Here is a 6,029-nt window from a genome sequence, read left to right as displayed (position 1 = left end):
TGTACAGCTGATTCACTTTGTTGTAAAGAAGAAACTAACACACCATTGTAAAGCAATTATACTCCAATAAAGATGTTTAAAAAAAAGACAATACTCTTTCATAATAGATGAGAGAGAAGTCATTAACTAACCGCCCCCCCCCCAAAAAAAAAGAAAAAGAAAAAGCAGAGCAAGGTGAATACTAGATCACTCCACACAAGGTGAGTGCTAGATTACTACATATACAGCAAAGGCTGTGTGATCACGGGAGATGCTACTTAATTTCAAAAGTGTTTAAAGACATGTTCATGGAAGGCATAACACTGAATTTTCTGAGCTGAGTTTCAGGTCGGGATAGGCAATTCCATGTGGTCAGATGGTTTAAATAAATGCAAGTTAAAAAGTATGGCTATGCTCATGAAACAATGAATTCCATGTGACTGTGACACTGAGAACTGGTGTGAACATGGAAGAGAAGACTGCGGGTGAAGGAAAGGCATGTGCATGTGGACTGGTAATTGGTATCTACAATGTGCCAAGCATCATAATTTTCCTTCTAAGCCATGAAGAGATTGTAGAGATTTCTGAGTAGACAAGACACATAATCAGATATTTATGTTTCAGAAAAGTTAATTACAGCAAAATGTAGGAAATATTGGAAGAAATAAAGATTGTATGGTGAACTTAGAAATAATTTTTTTTTATTGAAGTATGGTTGATTTACAATAATGCTTTAGTTTCAGGTGTGCAGCATAATGATTCAGTTTTGTTTTTCATTTTTTGCAGATTATATTCCATTATATGTTAGTACAAGATATTGGGTATAATTCCCTGTGCTATACAGTAAATCCTTATTGCTTATCTATTTTATGCATAGTAGTTTGTATCTGTTAATCCCATACTTCTAATTTGTCCCTCCCCCCTCATCCCTTTCCCCTTTGGTAATCATAAGTTTGTTTTCTATATCTGTGAGTCTGTTTCTGTTTTGTATATAAGTTCATTTGTATTATATTTTAGATTCCATATATAAGTGATGTCAAACAGTATTTCTTTTTCTCTGTATGACTTATTTCACTCAGCAAAATATTCTCTACGTCCATCCATGTTGCTGCAAATGGCAATATTTCATTCTTATTTATGGATGAGTAATGTTCCATTGTGTGTATATACACACACAATCTTCTTAAGACCATTGTCTGTTGGAGTGCACTTGGGTTGCTTCCATGTCTTCATTATTGTAAACAATGCTGCTATGAACACTGGGGTCCATGTATCTTTCGAAACTAGAGTTTTCATAGTTTCTGGATATATACCAAGGAGTGATATTGCTGGATCACATGGTAGCTCTAGTTTTAGTTTTTTAAGGAACCACCATACTGTTTTCCATAGTGGCTGAACCAATTTACATTCCCACCAGCAGTGTAGGAGGGTTCCCTTTTCTCCACACCTTCCCCTGAATTTATTATTTGTAGACTTTTTGATGATAGCCATTCTGACTGGTGGAGGTGATACCTCATTGCTGCTCTGAACCATTTAGTACAGGCAATTTTTATTTATTTACTTAGAGCATACGCACTAGTTTTTCTTGAATATGTTTAGTTATAATATCTGTCAAGCAGTTTTTGAATGAGCGTGTAGCAGTCTGCATTCCCACAACTAGTATATGAGAGTTTGGTTGCTCCATATTCTTGACAACACATAGTTTTGTCCATCTTTCTAATTTTAGCCATTCTAATGGATAGTCATGTCTCAGTGTGGTTTTAATTTTAATTTTCCTTTACATTACATTAATTTTCTTATAGTTTACATGTTATTATCCATCATTTAACTTTCAATCTATATATGTTCTTAAGTGGGTCTCTTATAAAAAGTATAAGAGACTTATACTTGACTTACACTCACAGGAGTTCTCACCTCGCAGCTGCACAACCTGGAGGAGTGGCTGCGCCTGGGCCTGGCCTAGTGCGAGCAGAGCAAGAAACTCCTCACCAAGCAGGCCAGTGAGATCAAGTTACTCAAGGAAGAGTGTAAATGCAGGAAAAAGTTGATTTCCACCCAGCAGCTGATGATTGAGGCCAAAGCCAGGTATTACCAGTGCCGTTTTCGTGACAAGGTCTTTATGAACCAAGCTTTTCTACAAAGTCATATTCAGTGCTGCCACCCTGAAGATTCCCATCTTGCAGAGTATAAGACAAGGGTACAGACTGACAAGCTCCAGAATAAGACCGCCACGTTGAAGGAGCTCACCAAGTGTCAGCTAGAGGCTGCACAGCATGGCCATGCAGTCAGATTCTCTAAGGAATATGAAATGTAGAAAACAAAAGAGGAAGAATTTCTGAAGTTATTCGATAGATGGAAAGAAGAAAAGGAGAAACTAGTGGATGAAATGGAAAAAGTCAAGGAAATGTTTATGATGGAGTTTAAAGAACTAACTTCGAAGAATTCAGCATTAGAATAGCAATTGTCAGAAGTCCAGAAGTCCAAAATGCAGATCAAGTCAGGCATAGGCACGTTAAAAGATGCAAATGAGTTTAAAGAACGTCCTCAGCAACCCCAGGATTTCCAAAATGTGATGCAACTTCTTGATAGTCAGGAAAGCAAGTGGACAGCTTGAGTTCAGGCTCTTCATCAAGAACACAAGAAAGAGAAAAGCCGGCTCCTGTCACATATAGAGAAACTTCGAAGCCTAATGATAGATGATCTAAATGCAAGTAATGTATTCTACAAGAAAAGGATAGAAGAGCTAGGGCAGAGGCTCCAGGAGCAGAAAGAGCTGATCATCACTCAGAGACAAAAGATTAAAGAGTTTACCAGTAAACCATTAAACAGTGTCAGTGAAGCCAGAGGGAATCCTTTAACCTGGCAAACTTTTGAATCTAAGCCAACTACCCCAACTGTACCTATGAATACCCCAGCACCACAGACTTTGGATGCTAAGTCAAGTCTAACAATGGCACATGAACAGGCATTCTCATTGCACATACTGGAATGAATAGAAGAACTTTCAGAAGAAGAAAAAGGAAAGGAAAATGAACAGAAATTAAATAACAAGATACATTTAAGGAAAACTGAAGAATAACCCTTCCCTCGCTAAGGAAATAAGAACAGTCTTGGAGGAGAGTTTGGTGGAGTTACTGGAAACCTTGGGGATTAATGCAGATATATGTGGTTTTCCAAGTGACCACTTGAATAGAGTGCTAAGAACCATAGTATCAGCAAGACATGAGCGGGAATGACAAGTACCTAACATTCAGCAAATTCGTGAATTCCTTGAATGTCAGGTCACCTGTAAAATTGAGGAGAGAACACTACTGTCCACAGACAGGTACAGTGCTTCTCAAGTGGACACCCTTTCACCTGGAGAAATACCCAAAGCAATACATCTTCCTCCCAAAAGCAGACAGTTGGTTAGACAAAGACCTGTTTTTACTGATAGGACATCTGTTACAAAAGTTAAGAAAAATATCACAGAAGATCATTTTCCCAGAAAGTCTTCAACTACTGCGACCCCTCCCTTCAGTTCAGAGGAAGAGCTGGACGATGAGGACCTCATCCAGGCCTATGCCTCGCCAGACTTACTTCCTGTGCTGTCATCTAAAAGCAACAAGAGTAGCTTTGGAAGGAGCACTGTCAAAAGTGACACTGACTGGACTGAGGGAGGTGAACTTAAGGACTCTGATATTTCTCCCAAGCCCACAGGAACCTCCATTAAAACATTAACTGGAAAAGTTGAAAAGACAGTTTCAAATCACAGAAATGTGAATAAGCCAGTTGGTGGGCTTAATGTTGCAGAGGCGTTCATCAAAAAAGAACAAAAAGATCTCAAGTGTGCAGATGTGGACGATGATGACTGGGACATATCATCCTTAGAGGAAGAGAAATCTTTGGGGAGAAGAATTGGAAGAGAACAGAAGGAACCTCCACCTGTGAAGAATGAGTCAAATTCTACTTAAGTGCCAAGTGCCTGGGGTGCAACTAACCTGAAAGGGCCAAAGGGAGAAGGACCTCAGGATGAATCCAGCACACTGAAAAGCAGCTTAGTAACCAAGACTGATTGGAGTGACTCTTCAGATGTGTGACTGTCACCCCACGCATCAGGAGGCCCTTCCAGACGCCAGCAGTATTGCAGTAGCGCAGTATTTCAGTACTGCCTACACGACTCTGATGCTCCTGCTTGGCAGTATCTCCTACAATAACAAGGAAGCTGACTCTCAAAGAACAAGAGTCCCTTTTGTGGCACCTAATGCAGTTATTAAAAAACAAATTGTCAACAGTATTTTGAAGGATATAAAGGTGTTTAAGACTGCTGCTGCTTAAAAATAATGTGTCACTGAAGTCATAAAAAGCTTTTCTTCAGAACGGTACTCTAGTGTTTAAGTGTATTTTTTTCAACTAATTTTTAAGTGAATTTTTTTTTAAACTTATAGCAGGTTTTGGTTTCAATTAAAACCTTTTCTTATATCTTTCTTATGTATGTTGTCACGTTGGAAGTGTTTTATTATAAAGTTCTGTTAGTATCCTTAAAATTGAATTAGTGGAATCAGTGAAATCTTAAGAGTAGATTGCTTATTTTTCATATAGAAGTAAGTTTAGAGTTATAAAAATATAGCTAGGCCCATGTTAGATAACTACATTTTCCATAAGTACTTTTACCATATGCAGCTTTGAGCCATTATAAGCATGTTGTTTTATTTTAGAACTTTAAAAACTTTCTGTGGCATCATCTTTACCTTGGATATGTTATGAATAAAATGTAGCCAGTTTAAACGTCAGTTGTTATCATACTATGAACAGAATAGATTGAGTCAATACTGAATTATGTCTGTAGTTTTTTTCACTTTTTAAAAATGCCCAACCCATATTCTAAAATACCTCAAAACTAAGTTAGTTTTATTCTTAACAATGACATTGTCAACAGTCAGAAAGTTCATATAAACTGTTTTCTGCATTTTTTATACTTTGTGGTACTATATGTACTCTGTTTCCCAAAAAAAGTAACATTTTAACTAAATGGTTTGTTGGATTTTGGATCTTTCTTCATGTTGTCAACCTTTCAAGTAAAGCCCTCCATTACAAAAAGAAAAAGTATAAAAATTAGGTCTTTTTCAAGTTAATGAAAATCACTCTAGTTGGAGAATTTGGTCCATTTATATTTAAAATAATTACTGATTTGGCTGAAATTAAGTCTGCTATCTTGTTATCTGGCTATCCCATCTGTTCTTTATCTTTTTCTATCTGGCTATCCCATCTGTTCTTTGTTTATCTTTTTCTATCTTCTTTTAATCAACTTTTTATTATTCCCCTTTACCTTCTTTATTGGCTTTTTAACTATATATTTTTGTAGTATATTTCTGGTGGTTAGCAATTTGCAGCTTCATGAATAATGTAAGACTTTTAATATTATAATTTTATATACCCTTCAATCCTTTCCTATTAATATTGCCATATATTTTACTTCTACATATATTATAAATCCATCAACATATTGATATCACTAATGGCTTTAAAACGTTAGTAACCTTTCTTGTTTTTTAACATGTATTTCTATCCTTTGTGGAGAACTAGCAGGTAGGCAGGGAGAACTAACTCTGTTCTGCATATAGGGATTCTATGAATTCCAAGCCTATGAGTGATCCTTCTTGACAGAAACAAATTTCCTCCACCCATGAAAGGCCTGCTTCTCTGCCAGCACAGGCTCAGACTTGGCAACACTCCCAGCTGCCCTAGACTGCTGACCCTCTTGGAAGGGCTTGTTTTTCGCTAGAATTTATTTCCTTTAGATCTCTTTGCATCCAAAGCTCTTCAGTGTGTTGAAAAAATATGATGTTTTTAGTCTATCTTTTTATTTTTTACAGTAGGAACAATGTAATAGGATGTGGAAACATAAATGTTTTATATAAACTATTTATATCATGACTTGTATGCAAAATATTCAAGTAATATTGAATTCTGTCAAAATATTACTATTAGTTATGAAGGATACATGGTAACTTCAGAAAAAACTCCAAGTTTAGTGATATATTCAAGATACACAATGTATAGTCATTTAT

General features: G+C 36.5%; 1 pseudogene across 1 annotated transcript; it reads left to right on the top strand.

Annotated features, from left to right (window-relative positions):
• Positions 1 to 445: 445 nt before the first annotated feature.
• On the top strand, positions 446 to 4,157 carry LOC307181871 (cilium assembly protein DZIP1-like; annotated as a pseudogene). The gene is made up of 2 exons: positions 446 to 493; positions 1,833 to 4,157. The product of its transcript is annotated as a cilium assembly protein DZIP1-like (transcript).
• The last annotated feature ends 1,872 nt before the right edge of the window (positions 4,158 to 6,029 follow it).

Source organism: Stenella coeruleoalba (assembly GCF_951394435.1).
Source record: "Stenella coeruleoalba genome assembly, chromosome: 2".
Lineage (NCBI taxonomy): Eukaryota > Metazoa > Chordata > Mammalia > Artiodactyla > Delphinidae > Stenella > Stenella coeruleoalba.
Note: the sequence above shows the minus strand (reverse complement) of the source record. Positions and strands in the feature narration are given on the sequence as shown.